Source organism: Topomyia yanbarensis, chromosome 2 (assembly GCF_030247195.1).
Source record: "Topomyia yanbarensis strain Yona2022 chromosome 2, ASM3024719v1, whole genome shotgun sequence".
Lineage (NCBI taxonomy): Eukaryota > Metazoa > Arthropoda > Insecta > Diptera > Culicidae > Topomyia > Topomyia yanbarensis.
Genome location: NC_080671.1, coordinates 209,492,187 through 209,511,502, shown reverse-complemented (window position 1 = coordinate 209,511,502; position 19,316 = coordinate 209,492,187). Strand labels below are relative to the sequence as shown.

At 42.1% G+C, this 19,316-nt stretch overlaps 1 protein-coding gene across 1 annotated transcript in view; it reads right to left on the bottom strand.

The window, feature by feature from the left end:
• Positions 1–19,316, bottom strand: part of LOC131682813 (lysine-specific demethylase 5) — a 133,815-nt gene that overhangs the window by 100,768 nt on the left and 13,731 nt on the right. The gene's annotated exons all lie outside the window — the stretch shown is intronic.

The window sequence follows — 19,316 nt, the reverse complement described above, 5'->3', positions numbered from 1 at the left end:
GCGTTGCCGTATCTATCTTCAGGTACGGCGGCCCGTCATGGTCAAGAGCACTGAGGGTAACCAGTTACCTACAGAAACTGGAGAGCACCTACCGCGTGATGTGCCTCAGAGTGATATCTGCCTACCGCACGGTATCACACGATGCATCCTGCGTGATAGCGAGCATGATGCCAGTCGGGCTGGTCATTCGGGAAGATGAGGAGTGCTTTGAGCTACGTGGAAATAGGGGAGCCCGCGAGCGCACCAGGGTGACCTCGGTCGCCAGATGGCAGCGTGAGTGGGACAACTCCTCGAAAGGTAGGTGGACCCACCGGCTGATACCTAGCATATCGAGCTGGGTGGGAAGACCCCATGGGGAAGTTCACTTCCACCTGACACAATTCCTGTCAGGCCATGGCTGTTTCCGTCAGTACCTCCACAGGTTCGGACACGCGGAGGTCCCAGTCTGCCCGGACTGCCCAGGTGTAGACGAAACTGCCGAACACATACTGTTCGTATGTCATCGGTTCGACGTCGAAAGAAGAGCAATGCTTGACGTCTGTGGCTGGGACACAACCCCGGATACCCTTATTCAGCGGATGTGTCAAACGGTGGAGAAGTGGAACGCAGTCTCGGCTGCTACCATCCAGATTGCCAGTAGGCTACAGGTAATCTGGCGAACCGAGCAACAGACGGCGGGCACGGCTAACTAGTGATTGGTTAGTTGGAGCGAAAAAGGCCAAGCGCAAAATAAGAGAGTGAATGGTCTGTTCATGCCGAGGTAGGTTGGCGCAGCGAATGGCAACCGCGTAAGGGGTAAACCCAGCCACCCCGAAGCAAGACAGAAGAGTGAGTGTATAGGCGTATAAGTGGACTGCCTCATGCCAAGACGGGAGGGTCGTAGCGTAGTATGTTGGAACTAAGCTATCGATGCCTCATGGCGTGGCAGAGGAGTGAAAGGGTGAGCATCCAAGTCAGTCTCACACTGCATGTTAAGGGTGAGCATAAAAGTCAGCCTCACAGGTTGGTAGCAAGCAAGGAATGAAAAAGGTGAGCACAAAAGTCAGCCTCGCATGGTATGTCAGAAGTGGGGCCTAAGAAAAATGTCCCACATGGGATGCCAGAGGGAGTGACAAAGGTACAATAGAGTGGCACGATTGAGAGTGAATCAGGTGATAGGGTGAGCACCCAAGTCAGCCTCACATGTATGGGTAGGGCGAGCACAAAAGTAAGCCTAGCAAGGAATGAGTAAGGTGAGCACACAAGTCAGCCTCGCATGGAACGTAAAAGGTGAGCACAAAAGTCAGCCTCATGTGGGAGTGTTTGAGAGTGAATCAAAGTGTGATTGAGAGAGCACCCAAGTAAGCCTCATACAGGATGTATGATCGCGCGAGTGAGAGTGAATGAGTACATTGAGTACAGCCATCCCCCCAGAAGTAATACCGAGAGGTAGTTCCTGGGAGGAATGATGGCGGAGCCCAATGGAGTTTAGTCGGTATTAATGGCTGGTCACCATTCGAGTCCGACACGCCCGCAGTGCACCCCGTGTGGTAGATTGGACCCTACCGTTAGCACGTGTACTGGGCTAGGACATAAAGGTCTTCTCCATTGTAAAAAAAAAAAAAAAAAAAAAACACGCTTTCGCTGAGTGCGGGAACGGACGTTTATGAGGTTCGGGTCTGGCACCTATACCGATGAGTTCCCCCGGCGTCTGCGAGCACCGTGGATAGAGCAACCGTTAATCACTTCCTGCGGACCTCGTCATTCCGCGCTCTATCCACATCAAGTAGCAACAGAATGTTCCAGTACTCCCTCCAGCATCTCTTCCTCAGCACCACGAAGCAACAAGGGCTCCAACAGTTTCTGATGGCAGCACCGGTGTTCGTCATGTAAGACTATTAAATATATAAGTTAAAATGTATTTCTCTTGTTTTGTATAACTTTTTCACTGAGCCTTATGTCTGTCTTAAATGTCGATCTGTTTCTTTCGTCAGAAGTGCTATCAAGTAAGTCAAGGTTGTGAGTCCTCCCTTGAGCAGTGTGATAGCCGACCCTGGGTGAAATAAACCCGATTGAGCTAGTCGTTTGTTACATTTGGCGACCCACGTTAAAAGAAAAATATTCTCAGACTCTGTGTCTGAGAACATTTTTCCACCTGCTCCGGGAGACACACGATAGCGCCTGAAGTGTATCGTGAACTTTGTGATGTTTCCTTTCAAACCGTTCAATGTTCTGTGGTAAAGCAAAGTTTGTGTGATCAACATTTGTAGGAAGTGTTCGATATTGTTACCGTTTGAAACGCACCCATAGCCACCAAACTGAAATCAATAGTCCGTACGAAAGCCAGTTCACTCTAGCCAAAAATATCAAGAAACGTTTGTAGAACATAACCAGGGCGTTGGTGTCAAAATGGCAGAGCTTCCATCTCTAACCTTTGAGTTGCGTGAGTGTGATTTAAGTAGACACTTCTATGACATTAGGGTAGACCATCTGAACGAAGACGAATTAGACTTCGAACTTGAGATCAGGGAGGTACCTATCCTTCAGAATGATACGATATCTAGGAAACGTCGATCGTTGAGGGAAAGACTGAAGCAAGAAAAAGAAGAAGATACTCAAAATATGAAAATTCTGAAACGTGATCTTAGTGAAGAGATGAGAGTATGTGAGACCAAATTGTTGGATATTGAAGACACCATAAAGCAGTGTCCTAAAGATTTGCCGCCTAGATGTCAGTCATCCTTACTGCATCTAGGAAATCGAATATTGTTACTGAAAAATTATATAGAAGAAGATGCAATACGTGATTTAGATAGAACTCAGGATAAGATTTTGCTATATTTGAATAGACATTTCTACGGAAAACGACAATTCCAAGGGCCTGATATGGGAGGGTTGGGAAATTTGTTCAATTTAACTCCAACGGTACCTCCACCGACCACAGAAACCCCATTACCAGCAGTAACGACAGCTTTGGTTCCCCAGCAGATACCAGATACTCAGCAAAACAACGTTTCTCAAGATGACTTAGATATCCTTGGTTCACTAAGCAGATTAGGATTACTTAGCTCCAACAGGGTTGATTCTAAAAACATAAGAGATGCCGTCATTTCACTGGAACACGAAATCTACCTACTACGAAGATTTAAAGAGACCCATATTCAAACCAATCAGCTCGGGAATCCTCGTACTCCATACACACCATATGATAAAGAGTTGTTGAGTAACCCTGTTTTGCCACAATCTACCAACACTGGTACGATTCCGAAAGGTTCGACAGCGGTTGCATCAGCACCGTCGATTCTCTTGTCGACACCGATAATTGGTGCCGCAACGTCCCTTACCACAGCAAATAATTACCCTCGTATAACCACTACCGTGAGCTCTAATCCTCAAAATCTCTTCACCCAGGTTACAACCCTGCGTCACCCAACTCCCATAATCAATGCACCAATTTACACCTCTGGAACGACAGTTCCAGGGACGCTCCCTTACCCAGAACCTTGGTACGAGAGAACTCTCAACACAAGGTACCTAGCACAAGTCTCGAACTGGTCAAGTTATCAAACACCTAATGACTACCTTAACAACCTACGTCCTACGCCTAGCTTGGCAGGAATTCACCCTCCGCGCGAAATACCGCGCTTTTCGAACCACGAGCAGTATCAAGCAACGGTTCCCACTGATATGCCGTTTGAACCCAGCCAGAGAGGTAATTTTAACCATAAATCCTTGCCAGTATCGAAATGAAAAATCGATAAATACGCTGGTACTGACCAGGGCCTTAAACTGAATGAATTTTTGGTCCTTATTTCACAGTTAGCTTTATCTGAACATACCTCAGAGGCTGAACTGTTCGATTCTGCACTACATCTTTTCACAGGACCAGCCCTCAACTGGTACATGTCGATGCGGTCTGCAGGTCGGTTGGGAAACTGGGGACATCTTGTTTATGAGCTTGGTAAGACATTTGTACACCCAGAGTTAGATTTCCTCGTACGCACCAGGATCTATCAGCGTAGGCAACAGCGCAACGAAACTTTTCAGGACTTCTACTATGACATGGAGAGCATGTTCCGTTCCATGATCTCACCCATGAGTGACGCAGAAAAGCTGGATGTTCTAAAGAGGAACATGAGAATGGACTATAAAAAAGCCCTTCTCTGGAAGCCGATAGCAAATTTACCGGAATTATTAGAAGCAGGTCATGTCATTGACGCTTCTAATTTCTCCCTATATTCCAAGCTTTTTGGTTCCGAAAAGAGCACAAATGCCATATCGGAAAATAAACACAATCGAGCCGATAATAGAAATTGTAACGACAACAAGCCACCATACAAACCCTCGAACCAAGGAAATGGTTCCAACAAACAGAAAGATGGAAATTTCAATAAAAAGGAATTCCGCCAACCGGATTCCAAGGCGCCCACTGAGCAAACACAAATTAAGTCTAGGCCTGGCATGTCCAGTGACCCTAAGGAAGGTCCTTCGAAACCAACCAGAACTTTAGAAACCCTGATCGAATCCCATCGTCCACCAAGAAGTTATGAATGCCTTTATTGCCGACAAACTAACCACACTGTAGAACAGTGTAGGAATTTTAAAGGTTTTATGTGCCTTGTGTGTGGGTTTAAGGGATTTGAAACCCAAAATTGTCCGTATTGTCGAAAAAACGGACTGCAGACGATCGAAATTCGCCGACCGTCAGCCCCCTCTGCGTAAATAAGGACTCTGCGGGAAGTCTTTCTTCCGACTTCTGGGAACCGGTCTCAGAAGATTTGTATGCAGTTGATTCTCCCCAGGCTCTAACGATCTCTTTGTCCAAACTAAATGACAACCGACCTTACGCCGACATAAAAATTTATGGGATCCGCTCAAAGGGACTTAATAACAAACAATTGAAACCACCGTCTCGACCGATTTCGGTTCGTACAGCCAGTGGAACTGAAATCGAAATCCTCGGGCAATTATACATCCCCTTCAATTTCCAGGGGAAGATTAAAATCATACCCACATTGGTAGTCAAAGAACTTTCCGTGGATTGTATCCTAGGAATGGACTTTTGGGACAAATACCAAATTTGGCCTACCGTGTTAAACTGCGCACTAACGTACGAAGAAGAGTTACCCCGTGTATCACGCGAAGAGAGCGTGTTGACGGAAGGAGAAAAAACGCAATTAAAAGCAGTTAAATGCCTGTTCAAAGTAGCTGATCCGCTCAATTTGTCAATAACCCCGTTGACAGAGCATCGAATCGAAATGACGGAGGCATGGAAAGGTAAACCTCCAGCACGCCAGTATCCATATACTCTATCTCCGAAGGTGCGACAGAAAGTAGGAGAAGAGTTAGACAGGATGCTTAGAGTGGGAATAATCGAACGAGCTCACTCGGACTGGTCGTCAAATGTGGTGCCAGTCATCAAACCCACAGGAAAAATTCGTCTTTGTTTAGACGCCCGTAAAATCAACGAGCGGACCGTCCGCGATGCCTACCCCTTGCCTCATCCTGGTCGCATACTAGGCCAACTTCCCAAAGCTAGATACCTAAGCACCATAGACCTATCCGAGGCCTTCTTGCAGATTCCTCTGGAAAAAGGTTCCCGGCGATATACAGCATTCAGTGTCCAGGGCAAAGGAATGTTCCAATTCACCAGGTTACCGTTTGGACTGGTGAATAGTCCAGCAACGCTATCCCGTTTGATGGACCGCGTATTGGGACATGGTGAATTGGAACCGAACGTCTTTGTATATCTTGACGATGTCGTCATCGTATCGGAGACGTTCGAGGATCACATTCGGTTGCTACGAGAAGTTGCAAAGCGCCTTGCGGAGGCCAACCTGTCCATCAACCTTGAGAAGTCGAGATTCGGTGTTAGCGAGCTGCCATTTCTAGGGTACCTACTTTCAACAGATGGCCTTCGTGCGAACCCCGACAAAGTGCGAGCGATCGTCGAATACGAAAGACCGACCACCGTTACAAAATTGCGTCGGTTCCTAGGGATGGCCAATTACTATCGCCGCTTCATTGAGGACTTTAGTGGGACCACCTCTCATCTGACGGACTTGCTTAAAACCAAAGCCAAAACTTTGTCCTGGAATGATGATGCGGAAAAGGCCTTCAATATGATAAAGGAAAAGTTAATTTCAGCCCCTATTCTTGTGTGCCCAGACTTTTCGAGGGAATTTGTCATTCAGACAGATGCCAGTGACGTCGCAGTTGCTGGTGTACTGACACAAGTAGTAGATGGACAGGAGAAAGTCATTGCATACTTTTCACATAAGTTGACTACTCCCCAACGCAATTATCACGCCTGTGAGAAAGAGGCGTTGGCTGCCCTCTTGACTATTGAGGCCTTCAGGGGATATGTTGAAGGGTCACACTTTACTTTGGTGACCGACTCTTCGGCGTTAACCCACATTATGACCACTAAATGGAAAACTGCCTCACGGTGCAGTCGGTGGTGCTTGTCCCTTCAACAACATCACATGACCATTTTGCACCGAAGAGGAAAGGATAATATTGTGCCAGACGCATTATCAAGGAGTGTAGCTGGCTTGACAATCGAGCAAACCTCCTCATGGTATGACGACCTGATCGAAAAAGTACAACAGAACCCTGACGATTATGTTGATTTTAAGGTTCGAGATGGACAACTTTATAAATATGTTTCCAGCCAAGATCAACTTCATGATGATCGCTATGACTGGAAACTGGTTCCCGGTCCAGAGGAACGTCGTGCTATAATGTACCGGTGTCATGATGAAGCTATGCATCTGGGAGTGGACAAAACTTTAGCTCGAATACGACAGCGTTACTACTGGCCTCGTATGACAATTGAAGTTTGTGAGCATATAAATAAATGCACCACCTGTAAGGAGACTAAAGCCCCAAACATAGCAATGGCACCTCCATTGGGAGATCAGAGACTTACCACACACCCCTGGCAAATAATAGCTCTAGACTTCATTGGGCCATTGCCTCGAAGTAAGAAGCTAAATCAATACATTCTTTCCATCGTCGATTTGTTCAGTAAATGGGTCATGTTAATCCCGTTCAGAAAAATCAACAGTGTGTCCCTTTGTATGAATCTCCGAGACCAGTGGTTCTTCCGAAATTCAATTCCGGAAGTTGTAATAACAGACAACGCCTCTAATTTCTTATCCAGAGAGTTCAAAAATCTTCTGGAAAGGTTTGAGGTGCGGCATTGGCTGAATTCTAGATACCACTTGCAGGCAAATCCTGTCGAGCGCGTAAATAGAACAGTCAATGCAGCGATAAGGTCCTATGTCAAAGGCGATCAGAAACTTTGGGACACAAGGCTTTCAGAAATCGAGACGATTTTGAATTCGTCAATTCATACTGCTACAACTCTTACGCCCTATTTTACTACTCATGGGTACGAAATGTTATGGGCAGGATCAGATCACCGACCCTATTCACATCAGCATCTGACACCCGACGAACGAGTCGCTCAACAGAAAAAGCTATTTGGCCAAATACGCGACTTGGTTCAGCAAAAGCTGGAAGTAGCGCACAAAGAAGGGCAAAAGCGTTACAACCTTCGTCATAGAACCTACAGCAAATCGTTCGACGTCGGGCAGTTAGTTTATAGACGAAACAGGAAACTGTCCAGTGCGATAGAAAACTATAACGCAAAATATGATCCACAATATCTGCCAGCGCACGTAAAAGCGAAGAAAGGTTCCTCGTCATACGAGCTAACAGATTTGGATGGCAAATCTTTGGGAATTTGGCCAGCCGCTCATCTTAAACCAGGATAATCTGGATTCTCGTTTCTGTATATCGTCCAATCCTATCGTGAACCCCACTACAGAATTTCGGAATTAGGAAGATTACACCAGCGCATTTTATTGGCTCCTTGCTGACTGATTCACAAAATGCTGCTATTCCTGATAGATAATTGGTAAACTCTGTTTATCATAGAAAACCTAAAAAGAGAAAAAAAGAAAAAGTAGGTTAGAGTTGCTCGTTGCAACGATTATGTGTAGGAAAAATACTTATCTGTGCGATATGCAGACGTCCTTCTGATCGTAGTGTGAGCCTCGAAACTCTGCCGGGTATTTTTCGAAAGCGTGACGGCTTCTGGCAATCCACGGTGTCCACGAGAAATCTCCGTTGGCCCATATTTTTTTTGCGACTTTCGATTACACACGACAGAATCAATTTGACGCTTTCTTTTCGCCCGATAGCCTGTTGTGTGTTCGAATAAAAATGGATAACGAGTATTTTGACTCACATACTTATTCGCACAATCGCCTGAATTAGGGTGGTTCCAAATGACAGTTTAAATTGAATTTCCAAAAGAAAGGAAATTCCAATAGTGAAGGTTATTTTACTCCCTAATTCGCAGTTTATTATGAGACACTTAATTCTTTCAATTGAAAAGACATTGAGTAGTTAACAAAATAAATCCAGCTGGTTGATGTAAACAAATACTATAGCTGAGGCAGACACTTGCCTCACTAAACCTCCCAGAGAAGAAAGGATTTCCTGGTGGTAAAACTAAATTAGATAAAGATAGTTCCATAGAATAGTATGAATGAGTATGCGAGCAAATAGTGTTTGAATGGAAGTGTAGGGTACCCGATTGGTTGAGATAGAGTGTATGCGTGTAGGTTATAATAATAAATAAAGAAAAGTTGGAGTTAGATTAAGATGTAGTGAATAGTTAGAGTAAATGAGAAGAAAACTTATGTTTCTCATACTCTTAACAAAGGAGAAGACAGATATGACTTACGGGCGGGGAGCAAAGGGATAGCTTGTCAATTATGGTGTGCGTTTCCAACGGAAGATAATTAGTATAGACGATCCAAACTATTGTGAATTGTTCAGTTGGTCAGGATCCTGCATCGTTAGCGGTGTATTTACGAAAAATTGCTGAGTAACCTTTACAAGGGTTCTTGCAATTTTTCCCCTGGCGGAGATCCACATTTAGAGCAGTCATATTTTGTTAGTTTAATTAAATAATTTATAATGTTGTTATCTTTCATTATTTTTTGTATAGTAATTTTTCATCATTAAGGCTCATCATATTTGTTACTAGTTTTAGGAAATTTTTGTATACTAACATAAAAGTATTAATTAAATATCTAGGATTTAAGAAACTTTATAAACTCATCCACCCCTGAAAACATACCTACTAACATCTCCAACCGGCGAAAATAAGGTAAACATAGACGAACGGGCGAAATTAATTGCACCGCAGAACCACTGTTTCCGTATTCTGCTGAGGAAGAGCGAGAGAGAGAGAAGGAGAGGAAAGAAGGAGAAGAGAAGTGATGGAAACGTGGAGTCGTTGGAAGCCTGCGTTAAGAGACGGACGTAAACAGTCGGTACCGCGAGTTATAGAAATTAACCCCGATAATCGTGAGATACCGGTGGAAAATCTCGACAAGAGGACGATAAGGACTGTGGTGAAAATTTGTGTGTGGGAAGTAAGTCTCCGACCTTCGAAGCCAGAGCTAGCTTTGCAGACAGCGCGGTTCGAAGGAGGTTATCAGGACTGTCCTGCACCACCACGTGTGTTACGTCACATCTGCACGTCCGATCGCTGATAAGGATCCAACGATTGATACTTCTGCTGTCGACCGAAGTTTATCTGGCCGGTCCGTGTCAGCAACGAAGAGAACACCTAGTCGTCAAAGGCGGTGCTGGTGACCGGTGGGACATACGATATCGCCGTGCCACACGCTTTCGCTGAGTGCGGGAACGGACGTTTATGAGGTTCGGGTCTGGCACCTATACCGATGAGTTCCCCCGGCGTCTGCGAGCACCGTGGATAGAGCAACCGTTAATCACTTCCAGCGGACCTCGTCATTCCGCGCTCTATCCACATCAAGTAGCAACAGAATGTTCCAGTACTCCCTCCAGCCTCTCTTCCTCAGCATCACGAAGCAACAAGGGCCCCAACAGTTTCTAATGGCAGCACCGGTGTTCGTCATGTAAGACTATCAAATATATAAGTTAAAATGTATTTCTCTTGTTTTGTATAACTTTTTCAATGAGCCTTATGTCTGTCTTAAATGTCGATCTGTTTCTTTCGTCAGAAGTGCTATCAGGTAAGTCAAGGTTGTGAGTCCTCCCTTGAGCAGTGTGAAAGCCGACCCTGGGTGAAATAAACCCGATTGAGCTAGTCGTTTGTTACAGGTTAAAGCACATATCGCTGAAGAAATCCACATTTTTGTCTCAGTGTACTTTCCACCGGTTCTAGCTTTCAAATCAACATATGAGATTTTCTTTCAATAAACCATATAAAAAATCAAGATAATCGTTATTAAGATCTGCTATTAACAAACATTAATGAAGATTTCTGTGTTGATGAATCTCATTCTCCCTTATGGAAAAATGAAACGTTTTACACAGCAATAGAATTCTCTATTTTTGTGCACAAGAATCATAATGCAATTGATTGTGACTTCGAGGACGTCTTCGATTATAGAAAAGCAATTTATGAAAATATTAAATATAAATTAAGCAATGTTAATTGGCGGTCCCTTTTAAAGAATCAAGAGAACATTGAATGTGCAGTGGATTTCTTTTATAATATATTATGGCAAATAATACAGGATGAAGTTCCACTCACGAAAAAACGACGAAATCATACATCCAAAAGTCCAGTATTTTTCAACAAGGAAATTATTAATTTGAAAAATCGGAAGCAAAAAGCTCACAAAATTTACAGGAAACACAATAATCAGAATAATTTGGAAAAAATACCTCAACATTCGTGGCCTAACTTTGGCTATTTCTTCGGCACTAACTTCATATAATGCAAAAGCTGAAAATGAGATCAAGTCATGCCCAAAAAACTTTTGTAATTACATCAAAACTAAGTTGAATTCATGCAACTTCCCATCAAAAATGTCTTTAGATGGGAAAGAGGGTGAAACTTCAAAAGATATTTGTAATCTCTTCGCAACATTTTTTCAAGAAACTTATTCTAAGTATTCAGCGAATATTTTTCTTATTTTCCTGATCATTCAAGGGATGTTGGTGTCAGTCACATTAATGTTTAAGATATCTTGTCTGGTCTCAATGATCTAGATGCCACTAAAGGCTCAGGACCTGATGAAATTCCACCTGCTTTCATAAAGAATTTAGCAACTGAGCTCACCCCACCTTTATTCTGGCTGTTCAATAAGTCACTAGAATCTGGTATTTTCCCAAAAGATTGGAAAAAATCTTTTTTAATACCTATTAATAAATCGGGTAAAAAATCTGATATTCGTAATTATAGTGGAATTGCCATTCTGTCTTGCTTTCCCAAACTTTTCGAATCCATCATAAATAAAAACATTTTCAACCAAGTCAAACATAAAATAACAAATTCACAACATGGGTTTTTTAAAGGCCGTTCAACTTACAAACCTTTTAGAATTTGTTGATTACTCGTTAAATGCCATGGATAAAGGAAATCATATAGAAGCTCTTTACATTGACTTCAGCAAAGCTTTCGATAAATTGGACATTCCCATGTTAATTTTCAAACTTGAAAAATTGGAAATCGAGATGAGACTCCTCAATTGGATTAAGTCGTATTTAACAGATCGACAGCAAATAAAGCAAAATTCTATGAAATGAAATCTGATATAATAAAAGTTACTTCGGGGGTTCCTCAAGGTTCACACTTAGGACCTCTTCTTTTCATTTTATATGTCAACGACATCTCTCTTATTTAAAAAAAATATTAAAATTCTCATATATGCGGATGATATGAAGCTATTTTTAGAAATTAGAAATAATAATGACTTTAATGTTTTTCACAATGAAACACAAATCTTTTATACATGGTGTTGTAAATGTTTACTGGAATTAAATGTTAAAAAATGTAATCTCATGACTTTTAGCAGAAAACAAATCACGGCCTCCGTTTCATTACATTAGGTAATCAAACCGTTCAGAAATGCGATAAAATAAGAAATTTAGGAGTTATCTTAGATAAAAAATTAAAATTTGTGGAACATTGCAATACAATTGTACATAGAGCTAGTAATATGCTTAATTTTATGAAACGCTTCGGATATCACTTTCAAGATCCTTACACAATTAAAACTCTTTACGTAGCATATGTTCGGTCTATTTTAGAATATTGTAGTATTGTTTGGTCACCATTCATAAAAAAACACGAAGTGAGAATTGAGTCAATTCAAAAGCAGTTTCTATTATATGCACTACGCAAGTTAAGATGGACAGCATACCCTCTTCCATCTTATGAAGCACGTTGTATGTTGATAGATATTCAAACATTGAAAGAACGTCGGGACTACGCTATGATCTCGTTTCTAAACGATTTCATGCTGCATATTGACTCATCTTACACATTGTCAAAATTAAATTTATATGCTCCTACTCGTCAATTACGCAATAGAAATTTGTTCGGGATAGGTCATCACCGTACAGATTATGCTAAATTCGGACCACTAAACCAGATGATGGCTGTGTATAACGAGCATTGTGAAAGTATTGACTTTACCATGCCCCGAACAAGTTTAAAACAGTTTTTCAACTCTTTGCGGCATCATAGTACATAGGATTAGTATACAGTATAGTATATAAGAAATTAATATTTGTATAATGTAGTCTACAATTGATTGACGAATAAATAAATATATGTAATTGGGATGCACCCCAACAACATTGCGAGAGGCAACCATGATTAAAGGCGAGGAGGATGGGCACGCGAAGAAATTGACGAGATATTAGCTGTCACCGTCGAAACCAATGATGTAGGTGAGGCATCGAACACACATGGCTTCAAAGATAAAGCCATTCACAATAAAGACATTGTAGGACAATCAGTGTAGGGGAGCCCGGGGCTAGTTGGCGGTTGGGGTAAGTTGGCGGAATCCCTTTTTCTCTGTTTGTACTAGACATATAGCGCTGTCTCTTCTTGTGTACCTCAAGTTATGCGAAACCCGTAATCGAATGTGTTTTTGTTGCAAAACGATTTGTTTGGTGGAAGTTGTCGGTGATATTGTGTTTTCGAGCATACCAAGAAAAATTTTCTAAATTTTAAATACTTTGCGTTATTTAGGGTGATTTTCAATTCATTTCCTGAATGATTATATTTTTCAAAAGCGCATGAAAAGAGCTTTCAGTATCCGTATAGATATTACTTCTATCCACAAACAAAAGTTATTTTTTAAATAGTTTTTAATAAAATATGCGGTTGGGGTAAGTTGGCGGTGCTGCATGCGGGGCAAGTTGGCGTTACTATTTACAGTGCAAAAAAGTCATCAAAAATTTTTATTTCTGGAATTCACTCCATAGTAAGAAAATCTTTTTCGATGTAGGAGACATTTATTCTGGCCAATTGCATGAAGAATTCCGAAAATTAGCTTTTGAATAGGGAGTACACGTCAAAGTCAAAATGCCGGGGTATTGAAACTGAAATATAATAGCGTTTAAGGACCCTTGACGTAATTGAATCTCCATTTGATTGGTTAGTTTTTGGAGTATTCTCACATACCGCCAACTTACCCCGGGGCCGGGGTAAGTTGGCGGGTTTTCCGCGTCACATATTTTTGTCTCTAAAAATGGAGACAATGCATCAAACACTTTTAAAAAAAATCAGAGATGTTGCCAACAGTCTGCTCTTTCATGCTGTGTATTCTATTTTGCAAGATCTACCTACATCAAAGCGGTAAAAATTGAAAACTGAAAACACCGCCAACTAGCCCCGGTCTCCCCTATAACCAACGTGTTGGACATTGTCCTGGTTGAAGAAATCGAACTGCTCTCCCGTACAAATGAAAAACCCATAATACCCCATTTCAGATTCACCCTCACTATATGGTATTTTGATAGTGTTTGCCATGGGATCAACACATGAAAACACCATCATCGTGGTCACCATATTTTGGAGTAATTATGGCACGCAAAAGAATTGTCCATGTTTGATTCAACAAATGATTTCTTCATTTTTGATCTAAATATTTTGTTTGTTTCAAATCCCGGAATTCATTGAACTAAGCTAAATTTTTACAATTTGAATGAACAAAAAAAAATTATGTAACATCTGTCATGCAGTTGAATCAAAAAAATTCGCGTTATATACAACAACAAACTTATTGAAATAACAAGTTTGTAGTTTGTTTCAATTACTATTATGATGAGGTCAACAAAATATTTTTTTTAATTTGACTGTTTTCTATGTTTGATCCAATCAATTCTTATTTTATTTACATCAACATATTTTTATTGAACACAGAACAACTTGGTAAATTTGTTGTTTCAATCCTCATATTATTTGGATTCAAAAATTATTTTTCTGCGTGGGGTTATTGAGACCATTTTATGGTGTTTTGATGATTGCGAAATTTGGTACGGATCATGATTATGGTCTTTTTAAGGTCTCTGAGCCCATGAGAATTTGCTCGGGCTGTTAGTTTTTAATAAATTTATATATTATTTATAAATTTTCCATCATACACTTCATTCCTTTACAGTTTTAGTTCTCCTTTATTTTGAATTCCAACAAAGTAGACATCGCTTGAATGCAGACGTCAATTTTTTAGTCGCGCCCGGATTTTTCATAATATTACATACAATTGAGGTGTTGGCGAAAGCAGTAGTTGTTTTTATCAACACTACTTGCACAGGAGTTTGAAGTATTCCAGAGGCGAAAAGATCAGCGTTTGGTTTTGGAGGAGTCTGACGCTCCTCCAGAGACGAAGCATTCAATTAAAACCAACGGTGCGAAGTGCTGGCGAGTAAAGTGCGAAAGATTATGACAGCGCATAAAGCATTCGGATGAGATTCATTTTCTCATTGCTCGAAAAATACAAGGTAGCAGCGAAGAAGATGGATGTAAATGTACATTGACGATTTTGTGCGGTCTTTAATGCTGATTTCGGTTTTAGACCAGAGTCGCCCTAGGCTCGCTCTAATATTTACAAAATCCATACAAAAGTGACAGCTCAGAGCGAACCTAGAGCGACTCGGTTCTAAAAACGAAATCAGCATAAGTGAAGTGAAAATACAGAAGTGATTCGAGATTTTTCGTGCGACCAGTAGAGTAAGGAGCAGACACCATGGTGCCTATTGCTGCTCAAATATGGTAAAACGGGGGTCCGATATAGTGGTAGCAAAGGCTGGTGTTAGGCGGGAGGTGGGACTTGTAAGAAGAGTAGAGTGATCAATTATGGTTTTATGATCACAAATATTGCATCCGAGGTAGTTGCATAAGAGTTTAATACAAAGAATAATTGTTGGGTGGAGAAATAGAGAAGGAAAAGTAGAACAAAAACGGTGCCACAGAAATAGTTGGAGGAATAGTGGATCGCCAGGAGGGACATGACACGCAAGGGTGTACTGGGGCGGGAAGACGCTGGACAGTACTGGATAGCGGTTGCTGCGATGGAGGTGTATTGCTTGGGGGAATTGCAACTACTGGCAAGACTTCCTTTGGTTCCAATTTTTCGCAGCAATGCGCTTCTTTCGCGTCTATTGCTGTTCAGTGTTGTCTAGCGTGTCCTTGCCCCAGCACACTAGCGGCTTGGCTCTTTCTGGACGATTCACCGATCGTGGAAATAGAAATCGATGAAATTAACACCCATGCAATGGGACCGAATAAGTGACCAGTTATGTTCACAATAATGAACAGGTGAGTACTGTAAAAAGGCAAGAAATATCGAGTCATTCAATATGTTAAATATTTGAAAAACTATGACTAAATGACACAATTATCACATCATTATTGGAACAGAGGAGGAACCGTCTGAGTACCCTTTGAAACGTATGATGAGAGTGGGAATGCCAGCTCCCTATCGCAACGTGGAAAATGGGCGGGTTCATCTCCCCGCCCATTGGGACATCTCTCTATATAATGGCTTGTTTCACAACTTGAAATAGGATTTTGTCACTGTAAGGTTAATCTTTTTAACACCCGTGGAATGCGCGTAAGTATGTGAAGCATGAACAATTTATGCTAGAGAGACTGTCCATTGCTACTGGTTGTTTCCTTGCTACAATGGGTGGCAATCATCATCATCATTATCATCATCCTTTATTTCAAATTCAAACAATTAATTTGAATACTCTTAGCATAAGTCTTAATTCACGCGGTATCTAGATGACTGATTTATGGTTTATTTAGTTCCTTCTTTCTCTCCTCTCGCTTTATATAATTCACCATAGATGGGCGGGCTGATCAGCGGTCGTCTCTCGTAGGGTTGCCTGGATGAGCTGATGTAGGTTGCGTCAATATACCCATACCCGTGAGGCTGGTGTTCTTCAGCCTCATTTATCTAACGCACGTCCAACACAGTCAGCTTAGCTACCGCTTGACGAAGTATGCTACCGCTTGACGAAGTAATACGTACAGGATTAGCCCCTCGTTCACGAGCAGCACCGTGATCAAATGAGATCGACGTCATGCGTCAAAGCAGACAGCAGAGACGATCGTGACAATTAGCTGGACTTGATAGGTAGAAACCACATGCAAGAAGGTTTTATTAGCTAAGGTTACACTCCCGTGAAATATTTAAAGCTATACCCAGTTAGTTTCTTTTAGTGAGCTTAAACAAGGGAGTAAAACTAAATTAATACGTGATCGCGAGTACGGTGTGCTATTATGCAGGTGATTAGTTCGATCTGTGCTATCAGTGCAGGTGATTAGTTCGATCACCTTCAACGATCAATCATTCCTATTAACATAATTTCAATCCTTTAGCAGATAATTATATCAAGGATTATTCGACCCGCGACAATATTGTATTTCACGGAAGTGATCTGAAGTAAGATATACTTAATATGCCTGGGCATCCCTTAGTAGCCTATTTCTCTATCATAGGTAACCCGAACATAACCTATACAACCGCAGGTCAGTCGAGGGCAATTGTCACCAAAAGAGAAAGAAACTAATTGTAAGTACAAAATACAAATGAATTTGAATTTAATTTTTTTTTCCTTTTTTTATTTCGACTATGTTAGTCACATTTTCTTTTTTACGTTTTTAACCCTTAAAGGCGCAAACCAATTTTTCTCAAATGTTCTGAAAATTGTCTCACAGTTTTAATACGTTATTGGGATAATTTTGAGATGGTTTTCGCAATGTTGTTTTAAAACAACATTGCGCATTTAAGGGTTAACGACATTCAATTAGCTAGAGATTACTGGGTAGGGAAAGTTATGAAACTTAGAGCCATAGTACTCAAGTGAGAGCAAGGATGTGAAGTAAACAGATCGGAAAACTAGAAGTGGCAGGGTCATTAGAACAGACTTAATATTAATAAGACTGGAAATGTGCCACTGGAACCACAGCCCGTGTACACAATTGACCCGATATTAGCACGTCAACAAGTTACACATTACACTACACAACAACAGGCGTTGTTTCCGCCAGTCCAGCATGAGCCAGGTTATACTCAACAAGATCCAGTTTTTCCGATCGAAGTCAACAACAGCAACATGGTTCCGATATGTCGTATGGACTATCAAAGCCAATTCTCCCACCCTAGGGACAGCAACCTTCATCGTCCGTGGCTGGAATTGCTACAGGGACATCGTTCGATCTTTTGCCAGAGAATAATCTTCTACCACATTATTCGCATGGGATCCGTGATACAATTCAACAACCTGGACTGGTGCCAAATACGTCGTCGCACTATATGATGGCTCAGCAACAATCGATGGCGTGGCCCACATTTGGCATCAACATGTTCCCACCAAGGATCCCATTCCCAGGTCAATTTCGACAATTCGCCGAACAGCAATATGCACCAGTTATGACTGGAATCGTAGATGCGAAGATGCAAACTGGTAGCCAATTACCGCCGAATGACCCTCCACAACTAAGTGTACCTAGTTCACATGGCCCCGCAATTGGGATGCACTCTACAACACAACAGCCGATACCACCACCAAATGCTTCGACATATTATCCGTTACCTCAGCATACAACTATGCCGCACTTTCCGCCACTAAATTCCATGTGGCCATCGGATGGTGTCATCAGCCCGCAAGAGCTTGCTGCCCGTCCCGTTGTGAGCAAAGAGCTTCCAAAATTTTCCGGAGATCCATTGGAGTGGCCAATGTACTTAAGCTCTTTCGAGTCAACTACGTCCATGTGCGGAATTCAGCCCGATGAAAATCTGGCAAGGTTGCAGAAAAGTCTGGTAGGGAGTGCCCGAGAGAAAGTTCAGAGTATTCTCACTTTACCTTCCGCGATTCCGGAAATCATCAACACACTTCGAGATGAATGTGAGCGGCCAGAACAATTAGTAAATTGTTTGTTGTCGAAAATACGCTGCGTTCCTAATCCGAATGTCAGCAAGCTGGAAACACTGGTAACGTTTGGCAGAGAGGTTAGAAACTTAGTCACCTACATCGAGGCTGCAAATCTGCATGCCCACCTCTCGAACCCGATGCTGCTAGTGGAACAGGTAGGGAAGCTTCCGCCGAGTTTGCGGCTGGACTGGGGCCTCCATAGTCAGCGGATCCCCGAGGTCACACTAAAAGCATTCAGCGACTATGCTTCCTCTATCAAAACTGCTGCTTGTAACGTAAGTCTACCGACAGATTCTGGCAGAGATGATTACAGCACACGACGGAGCTCGAATAAAGAAAAAGATGGATTTTTAAACGCTCACTCCAACGGCGGTGGTCATAGGTCAGAATCGGAAGAACCATTCGTAGCTACGGAACCGAATCGAAATAAAGGTCCGAAACCATGTCACGCGTGTCAGCGTATCGATCATCGTATTCGCAACTGCGACACATTTCTCAAACTAACTCCTGCCGAGCGTCTCCAGCTTGTCGAAGTAAATAATTTATGCAAGTGCTGCCTAACCGGTCACGGCAAGTGGCCCTGCAGAACGAAGCGTACATGTGGTATAGATGATTGCAAGGAATTTCATCATAAACTGTTGCATGCGCCTAAGCCCAAATCGTCGGATAATGTTCCTGAACCAGGACTACCGGCGGTTATATCCGCACATTGCACTAACAAGACGACTTCTCTTTTCAAAATAATCCCGGTAGTTCTGAGCAAGAAGCGCAAATCGGTCACCACCTTTGCATTCCTAGACGATGGATCTAATTTAACGCTGCTGGAGAACGCTTTAACCAGTAAACTTAATCTTGACGGAATTGAAGCCCCTCTCTGCTTACAATGGACAAGTAATGTAACCAGAAAAGAGTTTTCGTCAAAGAGAGTACAGCTAACCATTCGAGCAGTCGACAATGAATCAGAATATGTACTGCAAAACGTTCGTACTGTAGACAATTTAGGTTTACCCACGCAAAATCTAGATTATCAAGAACTATCACAGAGATTTGCATTTCTACGAGGTCTTCCGATACAGAGTTATGCAGAA